The sequence below is a fragment of the Primulina eburnea genome, chromosome 1 (genome assembly GCF_022965805.1).
Source record: "Primulina eburnea isolate SZY01 chromosome 1, ASM2296580v1, whole genome shotgun sequence".
Lineage (NCBI taxonomy): Eukaryota > Viridiplantae > Streptophyta > Magnoliopsida > Lamiales > Gesneriaceae > Primulina > Primulina eburnea.
The window spans coordinates 21050991-21071468 of NC_133101.1; the positions used below are offsets into that span (position 1 = coordinate 21050991).

The window sequence follows — 20478 nt, forward strand, 5'->3', positions numbered from 1 at the left end:
TATAATTCGTTTTAAAATTTGGACCGGAGTTCCGGTTTCAATTCGAATTAACCCGAAACTCAACCAAATCTTTCTAAACTTAAACCATGCCTTAATTGTACCCTAGCATCCCTTAAACCACATAGAACAGACCACTTAAGTCCCTCGAGCATGACAAAAAAGTTGCTGGAATCTATGCACTCTGGCGGCTTAACCCTAGTGGCGCACCCAAACAAATATCTCAAGCCTACACCTATCCAACCAGGACCAAACTCGAACCAAACTAGACTAGGCCACGTAGGACCACCACTACTATACCCTTGTGCACTTGACTGGACCCTCCAGACCGAGCCATGAACGCAAGGATGCAACACCTCCCGAATTCGACTCCTCACGCAACGACCCGCCACAGCTCGCCCTTAACCTTACGAACCAGCCTAGCACCGACCCCTCAGGACCCTGACTCAGACTCTCCAATGGATGAACCAAGGCTTGGAGCATGCCTGCACACAGTCGTCGCGACTCAACCCCTTACCGAACCATCCCAAGCCCTAAAACCATGACACCCGATCGGCCCTTGCATGTTTTTATCTCAAAAGCCGACCTTCTATAGAGGCCCGTATTTCGTATTTGAAAATTTGCGGAATAATTTAAAATTTTCCGTTAAAAGTAAATATCTTGCCTCATTCATAAAATAAATTGATAAAAAGTTTTAAATGTCAAAATTGCAGCGGAAGTAAATACTGTTTCAAAACAATCACTTAAAAATATTTCAACAAGAAAAAATGAGTTTGAGCATAAAAATGATAAATAAATTGAATCATGAGGTCCTCGGGTTCCTACTACTGCCGACCTTAGCTAGCTCACTGGTCCCTGCCCTCGGTCTCGACCTCATCAGTACCTAGAACAATCAAGTCTAGTGAGTCTAAAGACTCAACATGCATATAACATGGATAACAAGTAAATATATCATAAATACTCGGCATACGTAAAAATGTCGTATCGTAAAACGTAACGTGAAAATCGTGTCATGAATAATTATAAACACGTGCATAACTGAAATTCGTACATAAAATGTTTGCTCGATAGACCCCTGTCATAAAATAGCATATATAATTTTCTGTAGAGATAATGTTCTACACGAGTGGCCCATAACATAACATGAATCGTCTTATCAGACTAAACCATAGTATACTGGGCGGTAGAGATCATCACAGCCCTTGGGCTGGATATACGTACCCATACATGAACATGAACCGGTGGTAAGTCACCGGGTGAAGTAATAATCCCATAAGCTGAATCCCATAAGCGTGAGGTGGCCACAAGACATATCGCATATATCTCAAAAATAAACTTTTTCTATTTTTACGCACGTAATATAATTAAATTCCTGTGTTATTTTACCAATTGAGTTGGATCGTTCCCAGTCTCGTTGAAACCTAATTTTAACGTGATAAACAGGCAATTAAACTCAACTTGACCAACATATCATAACCGAACAAAAAACGAGACAATTACGCCCAACAAACTTAGTATCTAACCATGACTTCGTACCAACCCGAACCAACATCGAACCATCATTTAGTCACGATTAAAATACACCTAAAATGATTAAAAATGTATACCAAGGGCTGTAATACACGAAAATGGTGCATGGAGGCCAAAATCATGAAACGCTCTTTCGAGAGTCACTTTGGCACATTGCACCGTAAATTCTTGTACGACCTCTAAACTTAACCAAATCACGAACGGCCAAAAACATGACCTTCCTAACTCAATTAGGTACTGTACAGTCCAAGCCCATAGGCTAAAAGCCAAACAAGAACTCGTACGTGACCTCTGAACCGCAGCAAAGTTGCTGTAAAATTCCAGCAGCAGCAACTGTGCTTGCATCGCTTCGTTTACGAGGCTATTGGGGCTTGAACCGCCAACCAGAGCCTCTTCCCAAAATCCTAAGGTGTGATTTGAACTATGGCTAAGGGCCCTAGGCCAACCACAATCCAAACCAACACCTACGACAAATCTGAAGCTCCACCCGACATGCCATTGAGCACGCGTGGGGTGTATTACTTCACTTGTTGTCTTGATCATTCCAACGGTCATGAGATCGACCATGGCTTGATCTAGATATCATGAGGTATTGTGTGAACCATGGCTAAGGGCTAGAAGCCAACCAAGATCCACCCAACATCCTCAAATTCGAACTACTCACACAAACTCGAAATTGAAAACCAAAGGGGCAGTCTTGTGTTGTTTGTTTTAAAACCGATGGGACCATGAAACAAGCCATGAACGGTCATCTTGGTCATGTCTCAGACATGCTAAGGAAAGGTCCTAACCATGGTTACAGGCGCAAAAGCCAACCAAGATTCGAACCTCCTTGAACAATAAAAAATCAGAATTTCGAGACTCAACTTGCAACTATGGTGGAGTTGCTGTCAAGTCTTGAATCCAACGAGTTGGGGGCTTAAACTAATGGACCAACATGATCCAAAGTCACCCTAGTACATGTCTAGATGCAGCCTTGATCACATGGAACCGAGCCAAACCTTGAAACCACAAAAACAACAAAAACCGTGAAGGCACAAGGAAAGAGCCGAAAATTCTGTACAATATTTCGAAAATTGCTTGACATAATTTCGGTTTTGCTACATGAATAATGAACGTAACATGGTTTAAAAATAAGTATATGAATTGATTGAAGAGAAAAGAATGATATAGACATGCATTGAATTTGTTTTGAAGGAAAACAAACGATTATGACGAACACGGCGCGGCGGAGACGGAGTTCTCTTTTCCTACTTGTTTTTCTCTCTAATTTTCCTAGAGAAACTCACGATTTTTCTTGCTGAAATGCTCAGAATTTTTGAGAACATGGGGTGAGAGAGAGTGGCTAGGAAATGAAGGGAGTTTACTAATTAAATGGAGAGTTTAAATGGCAAATCAAATCCTTCTATCCTAGTGTTTGTTAGATAAAGAATGAGGTGTGATATTGTGGGATTTGGAGGGGTAAAAGACCGAATTCTCTTGTCAAAACAAGGGTAGAAATATTGCTTAAATAATTAATTATTGGTGATTAATACAATTTATTATGCACGTCTTACGATTTAAACTAAATGATCATGACTTAATACAATTTATAATGCTTTAAATATAAAAGAAATCATTTTCAAATTAAACACTAGTAATTATGCACGTCTTATTAGGGGTGTTCAAATTTCGGATAAAACCGAAAAAACCAAAAATCCAAACCGAAAAAACCGAACACCAAACCGAACCGAAAGCCGAATTTTGTAATTCGGATATAAATGTTAAAACCGAAATTTATTTGGTTTGGTTTTGGATTATATATTTCAAAACCGAACAATCCGAAAAACCGAAATTTCATTACATTAATAACTTTATTTATATTTTTATTTATATTATATATTTTGATGTGATATTTAGTGAATGAAAAAAAATTTTGAACAATTTTTAGTTGAATGTTGTTTGTTTAATTAATTTAAACATTATATTTAAATATTTTACTAAGAAAACATATAGAAAGTTAACATATTTATAATATATTTACATTATTAATTTAAATAATTATACCAAAACCGAATTAACCGAACCGTTTTGGTAGAAAACTGTACCGAACCGAAGAAAAATAGTTTGGATATCGGATTTTATATTTCTAAAACCGAAAACCGAAATAAAAAACCGAAAATCGAACCGAACCGACCGATTAACACCCCTACGTCTTATACGTAGTCTGGTTTAACGGGTTCTACACCTTCACTCCTAGACGCCCTTACAACATGATATAACACAACCCTTACACCTAGCCATAGCAGCCCCTTGCACAAGAACCATGAAAACGTGAGTTACATAAAAATACATGCATATTTCATGTCCAAAACGATGCACACGATAACTCTATGAAGTCCTCATGAAAACACACACAATTCAGAATATTATAATGTGAATGATGATAAAAAGAGATTTATGTCGTGCTTTTCATTTTTACGCTCGAAAACTTTGATACCAACACGTGGAACGTGCATCGGAGAGACCGGGAGGGGTTTCTTTGCAAGAACATGGGGAAAATCTAAGGTGCTGCTGCAAATTTTTTCGAAAATGCTACTGGTAGAGGGTGCAGGGGGCGACTGAATGGTTGCACTAGGTTTAGGGTTTTAGTTGTAGTGTTTAGATTATAATAGAAGGAGCTGATGGACCTTTAATTAAAAATAAAGAGATAAAAAGCATTTTAGGCCCACTAAAAAATAAAATAAATTCATCAAGCCCAAAAACTCTCCTGAAAAATATTTTGTTTAGGTATGTTTTTGAAAATATTGGCCGAACTTCAAAAAGTCATCTGATTCGCTAAAATTTGCGTACCGGTTTAAAATATAAACCGACGAGTAAAAATTCTCCACCTAGGCCCATTTTCAAAAATCTCACTTACTTACACCATATATTAAATAATAAAAAATAATAATTTAATAAAAACATTTTTCCTTAATGATCTTAGTCTCTGTTCTTCGTTCAAGCGCGAAAAACTACTGAAAGCCTTTATGCATTAAACTTTAATAAACCACACAATTATCAAGCATTAAATGCATACAAATAATTAAACACATTTTTTAGTAAAACCCTAGATTGTATGCAGTCAGGTTACGTAGGAAGTGTAGGTCGCCAGTATACTGGGATGAGGTTGGAGAGCGAGCAGAGTTGGGTCCGGATATTGTCGAAGAGACAGGATATCTAGTGGCCAGGATTAGGGATCGGATGAAGACTGCACGATTCCGTCAAAAGAGTTATGCTTATCAGAGACGGCGAGATCTTGAGTTCGCAGTAGGGGATCACGTTTTTGTGAAGTTCGCGCCTATGAAGGGTGTGATGAGGTTCGGAAAGAAGGGCAAACTCAGCCCTAGATTTATCGGACCATTTGAGATCCTAGAGAGAATTGAGACACTCATTTACAGAGTTGCATTACCGCCAAATCTGGCGGGAGTTCATAACGTGTTCCACGTCTCCATGCTGCAAAAGTATATGTCGAATCCTTCACATATGCTTAATTATGAGCCACTTCAGCTGACACCGCACCTATCTCTTGAGGAGAGACCTACGCAGATTCTGGACAGACAGGAAAAAAGACTCCGGAACAAGGTGATCTAGATGGTCAAGGTCAAGTGGCTGAATCACTCCGAGGAGGAGGCCACGTGGGAGACAGAGACCTAGATGAGGAGTCGCTACCCGGAGTTATTCGGTACGTTCTAATTTCGAGGACAAAATTTTGTTTAAGGGAGAGAGATTTGTAAGGTCCAGGAATTTAATTCACGTAACCTGACTGCATGCAATCTAGGATTTTTATTTTTAATTATGTGCTTAATTATTTTATGCATTTTATGCATAATTCATGCATGATATGATATATTTCATGAAATTTTAAAAGTTCATGCATTAGGATTTCTAGATGGATTTCACGCTCGAACGAGGAACGGAGACCGGAGAATTTTCAGAAAAATTATTTTAATTACACGATTTATTTTTATGAATTAATTTAAAGCGTATTTAAGTGTATTTTTCAAAAATAAGATTTTATTGGGTATATTTATCCGCAAGATTTTTTTTAACATTACAAAAAATTTATTAAATCGGGAGACTTTTTAAGGGGTTCGGCTAATATTTTCAAGAACTTACCAACATGAAATATTTTTCGGGAGTGCGTTTTGATTTAATGGACCCACTCTTAGACTTTTTGGGCTTAAAAGTCTTTCAAAAACTTTTAAAATACAATTGTGTCCCATTAAATTTGTATTATTAATGTAATTAAACATCATTAACCCTAAAACTAAACTTTTGCAGCCACGCACCAGCTGACACGCTCTTTAAGAACTCCTTGTCCTCGGTTTCAGAAGACAGCAGCTGAAGGTTTCGGTCCTCTCTTGGTGTGCAAAAGAAAAACTTCTTCAGGGTCTCCATTGCATCGTTCTTGTTCTTCAATCATTAAGGCACGCCCCGTACCTTGTTTTTGCATCATTTACGTCTTATACATACTGTGATGTGTTATATGTGTGTGTATATCTCTCGATCCAGCCATACCAGGGAAGGTTTCAGTTTTTTTGTGAAATACATGCATTCTTTGTTTCCACTCACGTTTTCTCTGATTTGTTGCAAAAGGACGGCTGTCATGTGTGCTGAGGGGTTGTTTTCACCAAGAAAGAAAGGGTAGGTAGGCTGGAGGTGCAGCACGGTCGAGTTTTGTTGTAGAAGTTGAGGGCTGATCGTATGAGAGCTTGGGTGAGGCTCGATCTACATTTCTGTCATACCAGCCGTGCGAGGGATTTCTCCAGCCCTGGACCAGACCCTAGTGGGTTTGAGATGGGGCTGGGATGGCTCGAAGCACGCTGGAGACAATGGAGCGAACAATCGAGTCACGTTGGCTAGAGTAGTCTCGGGACGGAGCTGTTGTCGTGTTCTCGGTTCCTAGGAGTTAGCGGCATGCATGGGGTGGGTGGCTTGGTTCAGGTGCATTACTTGGGGTCTTGTCTAGGTCCAGCATAGGCTGGTTCATGGCTGGTACGATGGGTTTAGCTTGAGGCGTGAGATTTTGGAGAAAAGTGTGCTGAGGTGGTGAATTAGGATAGGAACGAGAGTTATGTGAGCTTCTGGAAATTTTCAGCCGTGTGTTAGGGGGTTGATGACATGGTTTTAGGAACACTTTAGTGTTTTTAAGGTATGGTAAAAAGTAGATTAAGTTTCGAATCGAATCGGGTTAAAACCGGGACCCCGGTCCAAGTTTTAAAACGAATCGGTTAAGTTCTGATTTTGGCTTGGGTTTACGTCTAGGAATACTTTTAAAAATGTTTTGTGACATTTTAAGTAGTTTGGTAAGCTTCGGGTCAAATTTAAAGGTCAGGGGGACGATAATTTTTGGGTTTCCAGGGGCAAAATGGTCATTTTGCACCCGGGGTGAGATTTTGGTCAAGACACCGCCCTGAGCACAAATTTGTGATATTGTAAATGTTTATGCATCATGTTTACGATTTTTACGCTATTATGATAATTATGGTGCATGCTTAGTTTAAAGGAAAAATTACGTATACGCATGCTATTATTTAAGTGATGAATATGTTGACACGTTTTCAAGTAAGTGATTTAGTTGTGACTAACACGATGATACAATGACATGTAAGGCCCGGACACAGTGGGCGGATAATGCCGTCGCTGATGATCCTCGCCGCCGGGTATCGCGGTTACACGTAGATGGATCCATCGACTAACATGATGATACGAAAGTCACAACTAATAAATGAAATTCAAATTAAGATTTTAACATGTATATGCTGATACGATGATACATGCTATTACCATGTTTTGACAGGTCACGGTTATGCATAAGATATGATAACATGATGAGACATGTTTTGGCACGTTACGATTTTACACGACATGCTTATGGTCATGTTTTTAAGCTCATGAAATGTATGCTGATTATGCTATTTTTCACTGTTGTGCGCTACGTATATGTACTCGTTATTACTGGTACAGGTGTGTTGAGTCGTTAGACTCACTAGGCATGTGTGATGCAGGTGAGCTAGATTCAGAGGAGACTGGAGGTGCTGAACTCTAAGTCAGTGGACCTGGTGGGCGACACGACCCGAGGACCTTATGATTTTTCCGCACATTTATGATGTAATGTTTTGGAGAAGATTTGGGGATTTTGTACACTGTTTTATTTTATTGGTTGATGTTAAGATTTTACTCGTCTTTATTCCGTTATTTTTTTATTGATAACTGTTTATGATAATTTTTAAATGATGTCTTTACGTAGGTTTGCATGCATACGATTTATTTTAATGTTTATTTTTCAAAATGAGAGCTTTTTTAAAATATATATATATATATTTATATATATATTCGCACTTTTAAAACGAGTAGACATTTCACTCCGGTTCCAGTTCGAGCTCCGGTGAACAAAAAGACTACCCCGCTCGACAACCATGCACAATGATCTCAATGCATTCTAATAAATTTTGAATTCAAAGCATTGATTTGTTATTAGTCTTGAGAATATAAAAATATTATGATAATCTTTAACGATATCGATTATCTAATTAAAGAGTTCTCGAAATCAAATAATGAAACCCAGTAAAAAATTTCGTGAAATTTGGGTGTGCAAAAGGAAAAAAAAAATCAAATACCTCAATGTATTGTTGTGCCAACTGCAGCATTCTCTTCCTGCTTGGCCATTAGGGCACCTACAATGGGATGTTAAATGGGTGTTATAACACCCTGTTGTGCCTAAAATATAATCCAAGAAGGTCACAATCAAAAATCCAATTGATGAAAGCCCAAGAGAATTGCAGTTAGCCCAGGAGAAGAACTATGAGACCAGTCAAGGCCACTACCCAATATGGAAGATCGTGGAGTGATCGTAGAATGCGGTTGAAACTTCCATGTGGAGCGTGACAAAAATAGCAGGAAGGATCAGAGATAGACTCTCGACAAATCAACACAAAAAATCCATAGAAAACTCTCTGCAGAATTTCTCTCATTTGTCTGTTGTTTACTTCCATTTCCAGCAATCTTCTTCTATAGATTTTTAGTATGTCCATCTACGTTTTATGTAAAAACTTTGTTCGAATTTATAATAGCATAATGAATGTTGATATTGTTTATAAATTTTCCCTTTAGTTTCATTATATTCCTCATTCCGTGTTCATATTTTTGGAGTCATTTTGAGGGAATTAGAACGAACGATCAAATCGAGATTCGCAACATTTGATAAAGAAGTCAGATTATTTCACAACTTTAGCACGGACACGTGCCTGGCACGCCCGCAAATTTCGTGATAAACAAGTTGGAACGCCCAGTGGGACTCAATGCCTCCAAAGCGCTGAGAAGAATGAGGGAATTCCTCCATCACAGGGGAAAGGTCATCGCTCACAGGAAGAAGAAACTGATGCAGATGGAAGAACTGTTGAAAGACTTGTTCACCAGTTCGAAGAGGAGACTATGAAGGAAGGAGTTGTTGTTTCTGGTGGTGATGGACCTTCAACAAACTTCATGTTGACTATGGAAAATAATATCCGCAGTGATATCAGAGAAATGACCCAAGCTTTCGCTACTGTTATGATGGAATTTGTGGCAGAGGTGAAAGAATGGAGGAAGTCTGCAAAAGGAGAGTTTGTTACATCAGAAAATGATAAACTTAAAGAAGCGTACACTAAACTATTTAAAGATCAAGGCCAATGATCGGAGATTCCTCAAGCAGGTGAAAATCGTCGCTTGGGAGAAGCACTGATTCTTGTATCTGCCAGGGAAGGAAGGTACACTCCTCCGCACAAAAGGGATGAGGAATTGGGGTTAAAATTCCAAAATTGCAGTAACAGTAAACAAATGGCTGGTAATATGTTCTCTGTGACGTCTCCTAACTTACATCCAGGGTTGTACGGTGATGGAGGAATGCGTAGATATTCAGTGCCAGGTTCGGGGAATAACACTCGGGGGAAATCTATTCTCCTCACCAGTTACAACAAACTCCAGTGTTGGATTTTGAGATGGTACGTGATATTATTCAAGAGTTGTATGGCCCAGGAGTGAGGCCAATCAACCGACCAGAATTCCATAAACCGTATCCTGATATTGTGGATCGTGACAGTCCTTATCCAAGAGGATACCGCATTCCAGACTTCACATTATACTCTGGAGAAGACGGTCAATCTAGCGTGGAACATGTGGCGAGGTTTACAATACAGTGTGGGGAACTAGCAAATTTGGATAACTTTTCTAACTACAAGCTACGTTTGTTTCCCAACTCATTGACTAGTACTGCATTTACTTGGTATGCCACACTACCTCAGAATTCTATTATGACTTGGCATGACATGAAACGCCAGTTCCATACACAGTTTTTCAGAACAGTACCTGAGATCAGTATAGCAGAATTGTCGAGAGTGGTCCACAAGTCGGGAGAATCTGCTAATGAATTCATTTGCGAATTCAAAAGATCGAGGAGTAGGTGCAAAGTTTGCATTCCAGAATCAGAATATGTGAAGATAGCTCAGCGAGGACTTGGCTTTGAGTTGAGAAAGAAATTTCAAGGGATGGAATTCCGCGATTTTTATGAGCTTGCTGCCAAGGTATCAGAGTATGAGGAATTATTGTGTGAGGAAAGTCATAAAAGGAAGTCTACTGTTGGCTCTTACTTCCAGGAAGTTGAAGAAGTCGCCTTGGCAGAAGTGGTGAATTCTGGATCACGTACAGTCCCGTTGCTAAAGCACAAGAATGAAGAATTTCCCAGAAAAAATGATTCTCTTGTTCAAATGCCTTATACATTTGATGCATCAAAGACAGAAGAAATTTTTGATCATTTGGTGAAGGAAAAAATCATAACCTTCCCCCCAGATCATAATGTACCAACCAGAGAGGATATCAGAGGAAGAGATTACTGTAAGTATCACAATTCCTTCAACCATAATATTAATGCTTGTTGGGCTTTCAAGTATGTCTTGCAGGAAAGAATCAACAAGGGAGTCCTGAAATTTCCCGAGAAAAAAGAAACAATGATAGTGGATGAAGATCCTTTTCCCCCGGTAGCATATGTGAATGTGAGAAATACTGACTTGCGTTTCTTAATCAATGAGAGGAGAAGGAGTGAAGGTGAGGACATGTCCGTTGGGCCAAGATTTACTTTAAAGAAGTGTTGAGTTCCTTGGAAAATGATGTTTGAGGTTAAGGAGAGGAAAGTAGAAATTTTTCATGAAAAAAAACTGCTATTACAGAGGGAGTGATGTGCATTATAGTGGGAGGAATATGAGGTATGATAGGGAATCTATGGCCAAAAGGCCAGAGAACCAGTACCTTAGAAGGAGCATGTTTCCTGGGTTGACGAATGGTGAGAGAAGAAGGGACCCACAGTTGGTTCAAAAGATAATACAGAGGCCAGCACCTCTAAGATCTGATAAAAAATATGAACGGAAACCTCGTTTTTTTGTTCCTCCCAGAGCAAACTCCGACGGTATATGAAAACGGGTAGAACATCCAAAGTTCCCAAAACCTCATTCTCGGACCCAAAAACGACGTGTGTTGAGAGAAAAAACTGTTGAGCGCAGATCTAGGATGAAGGATTCTTTCAAAGAGAACAAAAAATTTGGGAGGAAGGCTACTGAAGATAATGAGAAAGAAGGTGATGACTTGCTGTTGGTGGAAGACAGTAACATGATCAAGAAAGCTACCTTCAAGGTAGGGCAGATTCTTGTCTCATTTGAGTGTGCCACAGGATCATTAATGTTACTAGATAAGTTCAAATGCAAAAGAATGTTTGGGTCTGGTGGATTTATAGGAAATAAAATTGCTACAAATTCCGTCCAGAATAATGTATCAAAATATTGTACTGAAGTTCTCGTTGATGAAGAGAAAAGAGTGGTTATGACGAAACCTACCAATGAAATGACTAAACATATCAAATCACTTTATATCACAGCGCATGTTAATGGAAAACATATATCTAGAGTATTGATAGATAGTGCATCTGCTATCAATATTCTACCCCACAGAATTCTGCAGAAGTTGGGAAATAATGTGGAAGACTTGATTCCTACCGAAATCTATGTGGCAGCTTTTACTGGGGAATCTAAAAAAAACTTTGGGAGTATTGCCAGCGAATGTTACTGTAGGATCCCGATCCTCGCTGTCAGCCTTTTTCGTGGTCAATTCCAGTGCTAGCTTCATGCTTTGTTAGGGAAGGATTGGATTCATTCCAATCATTGTATACCGTCATCCATGCACCAATTATTGGTGATGTGGAAAGAGGATGAGGTGGAAGTGGTACAGGCTGATTGGCAGCCGTATCAATCTAATTCCAATGCCATAGAAGCTATATATTATGATGGAGCTTTTGGTCCAATTAAGTTTCATAATTATAAGGTGGATGTACAACCAGGAGCAGTGCACATGGACACTCCAAAGGTTAAAGAAGCAGTTAAGAAGGTTCTCAAACCTACTGCCATGGTCTCTCCTAGACATATGGTCCAACCTATTATCGAGGAGGTCGATGACTGAGTTCACTAAAGGAGATATGGAAGTCGCTGCAACTTCCGAGTGGAAAGCCAAAATGCAGCAGCTGGTGAACGAAATGAAGCCTCGGGAGTTGTGGGATATCGATGGGGCTGAAGTTATATTTGATGAGGAATATGGAGGTAGCAAGGAAGAAGAGTTACAAACGGAGGATTTAATCTTAGCTCCAGCTCAGATGAAAGATTGACAGCCGGAGACAGATGTTTTATAAAGACGGAATAGATGAGAAGTATTGTACAATGTAGGCTGGATGGCCACTTTGGTTAGTTTTGTTGACTCATAAGAAGATTCTGTAAATATGTGAGGAATAGGCTTTTAAGCCATTTCTTGCTGAAGTTTTTTGTAAATAATGATGGAGCATTGTGAATAAATAAAATGTTTGCTCATGGAATCCGATGCAGTTGATGTATTTTGAGAGAAATATTTGTTGTGTTGGTTGGCCAAATTGATGCAAAAGTGAAGTTTGTTTATAGCATATCTTGAAAAATCGGTGAGCATTATTCGAAAAATATTGTTTAGTTGTTGGTTGCTGACAAATGTTGACCAGTGATGTTTGCGTCAATATTGAAGAAAAACGGGCTTTTTGCCGTTTGTTTAATTTTAAAAATTTTGGCAGAGTTTCCTTTATAAATGTGATATGCAAAAAATTGTAAACATCTGCAAATACATCCCAAGCAACATATACAAGAACAACAATATATTTTACCAACAAAGTTTGGCTTTCAAGCCACTTTTCCAACTCTACACATCAAAAACGATACTTGCCAAATCATGGCAAACAAGTGTAAAAGCGTCCACCTACTGTCCCTAGCCTACATATTTTATTTCCTCTCAATGTATTTGACACTCCATACATATATGTTCAGCCACTGGCAGAGATATTCATCAAATCTTGGTAATTTCTTTTGGATTGTCCAGCAGCACTACCATGAGGATTTTTTTATCTCCATTGATCTTTAAGGTACTTTCTTGCATTGACCTTTGAGATAAATTCTCGATTTCTCCAACTATGTTCGTGCGAAATAAATGGGATCACATGAGAAATAATGGAGTGTTGATCAACAAAACTATACTTTGTGTGTGCTATATGTTGTCATTGATGTGGCACGTGTCACTTCTTTGTAAGATTGAATGAATCTTGCCATTTTGAATTTATGGCTTGCCAAAATTCCAGAAAATGGGATCTCATTTTCAATGAATTTTGTGGAGCATCACAAGTCCTTGTGTTGGTGCATTTCTTGTAAGCATATGGAAGATTATATAAGTTGCACAAGCTATAAACAAAGCTTTGAATATGCACACCAAGGGAGCCACTCTGTTGATGTGCGAGAAATGGGTGTTGAAAGGTGTTGCTCATCAAAAAACTCATTCAATCATATGCACAAACACCTTGAGTGCAGCATGAAATGTGGCAAACTCTACAATGTTTTTGTGATAGAAGATTGAGAAAAATGGTGCAATATACCTACCTTGAGAAGGTGTGCTTGATGTAAAGGAGATTGATGATGACAATTTTCAGAAACTTGGATTATATTACAAAGGCGATGTAATCGACGGTTTCTTCGGGAAGATCGGTGGTCGCCGCTGGAGATTTGGGGGAATGAAATGAGAAAGAAAGAGACAAGGAAGAAGTTCAGGGAAAGCACACTGAGATCTAAACTGTTGGAGGAAGAACATGTTTTCTAGCTGTGAATTCTTCTTCAAATCCATAGAACCATTCCTTTCAACTATATGATTGTACGTGAGCTTTGAATATCTAAAAGACCGAACAAAGCAAAAAACATAGCCAACTTGGTCAAATTGGTCAAAGTAGCCAAATAGCCAAAATGAGCCAAATTGGCCAGGGGGGCAATTGTTGTGCCTAAAATATAATCCAAGAAGCTCACTTGGAAGCCCACAAGCAAAAATCCAATTGATGAAAGCCCAAGAGAATTGCAGTTGGCCCAGGAGAAGAACTATGCGACCAGTCAAGGCCACTACCCAATATGGAAGATCGTGGAGTGATCGTAGAATGCGGTTGAAACTTCCATGTGGAGCGTGACAAAAATAGCAGGAAGGATCAGAGATAGACTCTCGACAAATCAACACAAAAAATCCATAGCAAACTCTCTGCATAATTTCTCTCATTTGTCTGTTGTTTACTTCCATTTCCAGCAATCTTCTTCTATAGATTTTTAGTATGTCCATCTACGTTTTATGTAAAAACTTTGTTCGAATTTATAACAGCATAATGAATGTTGATGTTGTTTATGAATTTTCCCTTTAGTTTCATTATATTCCTAATTCCGTGTTCATATTTTTGAAGTCATTTTGAGGGAATTAGAACGAACGATCAAATCGAGAGTCGCAACATTTGATAAAGAAGTCAGATTATTTCACAACTTTAGCACGGACACGTGCCTGGCACGCCCGCAAATTTCGTGATAAACACACCCATTTAACACCCCCTATTTAACACCCCCTCTCTATTGTGAGTGGGCGTTGAACGCCCCTCTGTCAGTTTATTTTTTAAAAAAAATTGTACAATGAGCGATAGTTGTTTTTGTTAAACAACTGTCGCTATTACCGTTGCTGATTTGCTGACACGCAAGCCTCACGTGTTTTGAATTATTTTAATTTTGTTTTTAAATTTTTAAATTTTGACTTTCGCATTGGTTTTTTTATAAAAAAAATTTTAATTTTTTTTTTATTTTCATTTGTAAACCGTTGTATATATTTTCTTTTTTATTTTAAATATTTAATTAATGAATTTGCATATTAAAAGAAATGTGGATAAAAGAGATATGTTGTTATAATGAGTATGTGACAGTGAGACCCATAAATAATGAGTTTGAATGTTAAAGGAATGTGGGTAAAAGAGATATGTTGTTATAATGAGTATGTGGCACTGAATCCCACGTTTTTAATGAATTGATGAGTGTTATAACACACATCCATTTTGGATGCTCTTAGGCATTCCAATGACTCTATATATGACAATATAGTACGGCCGCATACATATTTGAAACTCGACAGATTGAACGATCTTATAATTGACAAAACAAGCCAATATATATGAGTCAGATGCTAAATCAATAACTACTTAATCATCTTGCCATCTCCACAACCGAAAACCTAAACACCATATAATAAAATGAATCAGCAATCAGAGGTGGGCATCGTCGGGTTCGGGTGACTGAAAAAGCAGATTCAATCCGGATCCGAAAAAATTTAATATCCGACTTCTTCCAAGTACGTGAAAAAAATTCAATCGCTGTCCGGACTCGAAATTTTGGTCAACACTCAATCGGGATATTATGTTTTTTCTTTAAGAAAAGATTAAAAACATAACATTTAAATATTATTATTAATAAATATGGTACTAAATCTAAAATAATTTGTCGGGTTTGGGGAAAATTATATTTGATATGTTTTATGTATGTTGTTTAAATTTAAAATTTGATCAATATATTTTATTATTATTATTATTAAAATATTCTGAATTTAAAATATATTAACATATTATATTATTAATTTATATGATATAACATTGTTCCAATTTGACCATTCAGAACCATTATTTTAAAAAAAATAAAATGGATTTGATTATCAGTCCAATTATAAAAACATAACTAACCATAATCGTTCAAGCCTTTTACAAACCCCGACGATGCTAGTTCTCATCTTCCTCTACATGTCAATCTAAAAACAATAATAGGATTCGGGTTTTGAATCATTTAGGAAGAATTTTATACATTTCACCAATACAACCAAGCCATGCTTTTACTTTTTAAGATAACAAATGATTATAAAAGTAAATTGCACACATATAACGTATAAAAACCGTTCAATTATGGATTTTGAATATAAAAATCAATCATTTGTATATGTGATGATCTAATCTAAAATACAATGTGCCGATAGTGTTTAAAATATATTTTCTTCTTATTAAAGGTAAATTATAATAAACTAATTATAATTCACTAGCAACTGAGACATACTAATTTAATATTAATTTGATACGAATGACAATGAAATAACATCAAAAGATATTACGTTCCACACTTTCCTCCAATAGAAGAAATAACATCAAAAGATAGATACACCCATTTGAGAAGATTCAATTCTTGAATATTCTGTCCAAGAGTGTTGACGGGAGGGGAATGACTCATTCAACCAAAGACAATCAATAGTCAAACTTGTCATCCTCTTACTCTGGAAAATATATGACCAAGAATGCATCCTTTCGAAGAAAAAACCAAAACAACTAAGTGAGAAAGCACACCCTTCGATCCCACAAATATATAACAGAAAAAACACGCACCTAAGATCATAAAACTAGTTCTGAACAACATTTACAACTTGAAGAAGCTGATCACCAACATTCCACTTATCATTTTCTATAGAAAATTATTAAATTTTATGTTAAAAATATTATTTTTCATTTTATAATGAATCAGATTGATCCGTCTCACGTAGAGAAATTCGTGAGACCAAATTAAAAGATATCAATAAGGCAAAACAATGAAAACGTCAAATTTTGAATTAAATGATTGGAAAAAATTATAAACACCTAACTAATAAAAAAGCAAACAAAAAAACATAGAACATAAAGCAAATATATTCTATTGGTGGTTGTATTTGTAGCAAGAAAATATAAAAAACTTTTCCAAGGCTAAAAAAAATGTGAAACTTTTATTTGCATGAATTGGTTTAGACTTTTTAAACAATAAATAAATCAAGTTAATATTCCTTTGTTGTTAACTCTGTACTATTGAATGAAATAGCTTTGAGAAAGACTCAAGATATCAATATGTTAACACTTGATGACAATGCTCTCTAGAGATGTAAATGAACCAAACAGTTTGCGAGCTATTCGAAGCTCGGCTCGATAAAAAGCTCGTTTGAGTTTGTTTGTTAATCATATCAAACCAAGCCCAAGCTCGATTTTGAGCTCGAAAATTTAATCAAACCAAGCTCAAACCTAAAGATATTCGACTCGTGATCTCGCAAACATGTTTGATAATAGGCTCGCGAGCTCAAGCTCGAGCTCGGCTCGTTTAGGTGGCTCGCAAACATGATTTTGGAATATTCAATAATATACTTATTTATGTTTTTTTTTGCTCTGATTTGTGTCGTTTTGGTTATTTATGAATGAATTTATATTTTTATGCCTAATTTAAAATTAGTTTATAGATATATTTATTTAACAAGCTCGATTCAAACTCAAACTCGAGCTCAATTCTATGCTTATCGAGCTCGAAAACGAGTCGAGCTCAAGCCAGGCTTGTTAAACATGTTAAACGAGCTATTAATGAATCAAGCTCGAGTCTGGCTTGATTAACATGCTAAACGAGCTTTTAACGAGCCGAGCTCGAGCTTTTAACGAGCTCAGTAATTTCAATACAAACCAAGCTCGAGCCTGATAATAGAAGCTCGAATGGAGCTCGAGCTCGAGCTCGAGCTTGAGCCTCAAACAGTTTTAAACAAACCAAGTTCAAACCTGATACTGTTTGGTTTGGTTTGGATCGTTTATATCCCTAATGTTCTCTAACATCTCCTAGAGCACTGTGATATAATTTACTTTCGCCTCATAATATTATATCGAGGAACACGATCTAGAGCGAGCAAATAACAAAAGTCAAGGGTTGTCACATATATGCAAGTGATCAACTAAGCTTTGAGCTATTTGGTTAGCTTAGGAAGTTAATTTATGTCTAAAAGAAAAAATATCTCGAAATGTAGTTTTTAATTTTATTTCTTGAAGAAATTATAGAATAAAGAAATACCTAAGCTAAAAACCCACTCTAAAAGTCCATTATCACCACATAAAAAATTTCAAGTCAAAATCCTTTTCACTTTAGTTATTATTTAGCTTCAAGCAATAAATGCATGTAAGTGTACAACAAATGTCAGATACATAAATTTGAAAAACATAACTTGCTATAAATTAACCTAATAAGTCATATCTAAAGGTCTCAACTTTACATTACAACCAGAGTATAAATGAAAAATGAGTTAAACTTTATAGCACTTGTCCACACATTATGTCAAACGGTTGGTACGCAAATTAAGTTATGTCCAATTCTTAGTGGAGTAGATCTCTTGTGAGACGGTCTCACGGATCTTTATCTATGAGACGGGTCAACCCTACCCATATTCACAATAAAAAGTAATACTTGTAGCATAAAATGTAATACTTTTTCATTAATGACCCAAATAGATATCCGTCTCACGAAATAAGACCCGTGAGACCGTCTCACACAAGTTTTTGTCTCCTTAGTGTGAACATCGATCAACACTTTTTGTTGGGGAAAATGGAATTGAACAAACATCATTCAACTAACTGAAACAAAAACATGCGATTTTATTCTAGTAAGACAACACAAAACCTCTATCCTACATGCGTGTGCAAAATTAAGAAACAAAAAAAAAAAATAAGGTTCTTACCTAGCTACATGGGTGTCGCGTGACTGAAGAATTGCATTGAAAGATAATGCGTGGTGTAATAGAAGTTTCGGAGAGGAGAAGTTTCAGTGTGACTTTTTTTCTTTTACCATTTGCCCACGTTGCAGTGTGAGGCTTGTATTTGTATTTTCACATTGGTGTAAAATTACATAACAAACAGTTATTAAGATGGCCTGACTTAGATTTTGATTGCATAAATCGTTGGTACATTTTTGCTTCAATAAACCTCATTAAAAATATTCGAAACTTTAGATCATATAAATTTATTAATCCTAGATATAAATTGAGCAACTACATTTGGATTTAATAATCATGAATCAAGCATCAAACATGGCATGGTTAGCCAGTTAGGTAACAGTATCACCATGAAATCCGTTCTTTTTCCAACAAATTTATACTATTGCTTATTTAATAAGAATCATACACTTTCTCATAAATTGATTAGATTTAATTAACTAAGATTAAATAATTTATATTCTACAAATTTAATATTAGCTCCTGTAAATCGATTCACAGCTCATGTCAAAATCACACAATCGATTGACCTAGCAAGTAAATCATGGTTGACCAACTTATAAACTCAAATCGAGTTTAATCCAAATCGAAATCGAAATCGAAATCCAATTCCTAAAGTAGCTCACGAATCGAGCGTTGATCGAGTCGCCATCCAAGTCATTAGCAAGTGACTCGCCGCGTTTCCCCAGATTATTTTAAAGGCCACAAGACAATTTTTATATCGTAAATTAGTTAAATCAACTGAAATCTGAGTTCCACAAAAATCTGTGTTGAAAATCTAATTTTCCTCTATTATTCCACAATTTAATAATATTACTTTTCAGGAAAGGTCAAGAAGAACTAACCGCGTTTTAACGTGCGCGTGATATGCAGCCAAATTCATGTTTACAGAAGCAACCAAATCCAGAGCTCCAATTCTCATCTTCCTCCAGTGGCTCACAGGCTGACTTGCGGCGGTGGAGAAGCCTCGAAACCAGAGCCAACCGTTGTTGGCTGAGAATTCGGTCGGATCCTGGAAACACACAGGAGAAAAGACTTCAAATCTTCGTAACGATGATGAATGCATCCTGGAAACATCACGAACTGCCGATCTATCAGAAATCTTCTTCCTCCGGTGCCTCACAGGCGGAACGCCCTAAAAATAGCGCCAAATCGGTCGAGAAACCCGCAACCGACGTAGGAAGATGGAGGAGGAAAGCTTCAAATATTCACGGCGACGATGGATCCTGGAAACTCATGATGAAGATCGGAAATCGATTATTGGAATCGAGAAATGAATGAATTGTATCCGGTGGAAGGTTCCTCCGCCTGGTTTCCATATGTGATGTGACGCCATCTATCATACGCGACTTCGTATTCACTTGTTTATGTGTATATATATATACAAAATAATAATAATAATAATAATAACATAAATAGTGGGTCCCATCCAGAAACTTTGTTTGCTTCGTGATTTCCCACTCCTGCCTTCCACATTTATTTATATTTATATATGACAAAAACAAAAACTTGTGTGAGACGGTCTTATAGTCGTATTTTATGAGATAGATATCTTATTTGGGTCATCAATGAAAAAATATTAATTTTTATGTTAAGATTATTATTTTTTATTGTGAATATCGATATGATTGATCCGTCTCACAGATAAAAATTCGTGAGACTCTCTCACAAAATATATACTATATGATAAAGGCAATATGGTAATTTCGGTAGACATACTTGGGGTTTAATACTTGGAAGTGTCCCTTACCCTTCCGAACGAATTTTCTACACATTAACGTCCCCCAATTCCACGTCACCCTCCCTGTGGCCCCACCAATAGCCTTTTAAAAAACCCTAAATTCATACCACATGTGGCCCAAATTCACTCCAAACCCAAATGCGTTTACCCACTCAATCGTGCGATCAGTATTCCGACACGTGTCGAAGAGACCTGATCTCAAGCGTCGATGACAGATGTCACGGTCAAGC

The 20478-nt window shown here is 37.1% G+C and overlaps 1 long non-coding RNA gene across 1 annotated transcript in view; it reads right to left on the reverse strand.

Annotated features, from left to right (window-relative positions):
• LOC140829120 (uncharacterized) overlaps positions 1-20060 on the reverse strand; it is a 43848-nt gene extending 23788 nt beyond the window's left edge. The window contains exon 1 of the long non-coding RNA XR_012117393.1: positions 19353-20060. This is a non-coding gene — a long non-coding RNA (uncharacterized lncRNA). The remainder of the gene's footprint in view (positions 1-19352) is intronic.
• Positions 20061-20478: the final 418 nt, after the last annotated feature.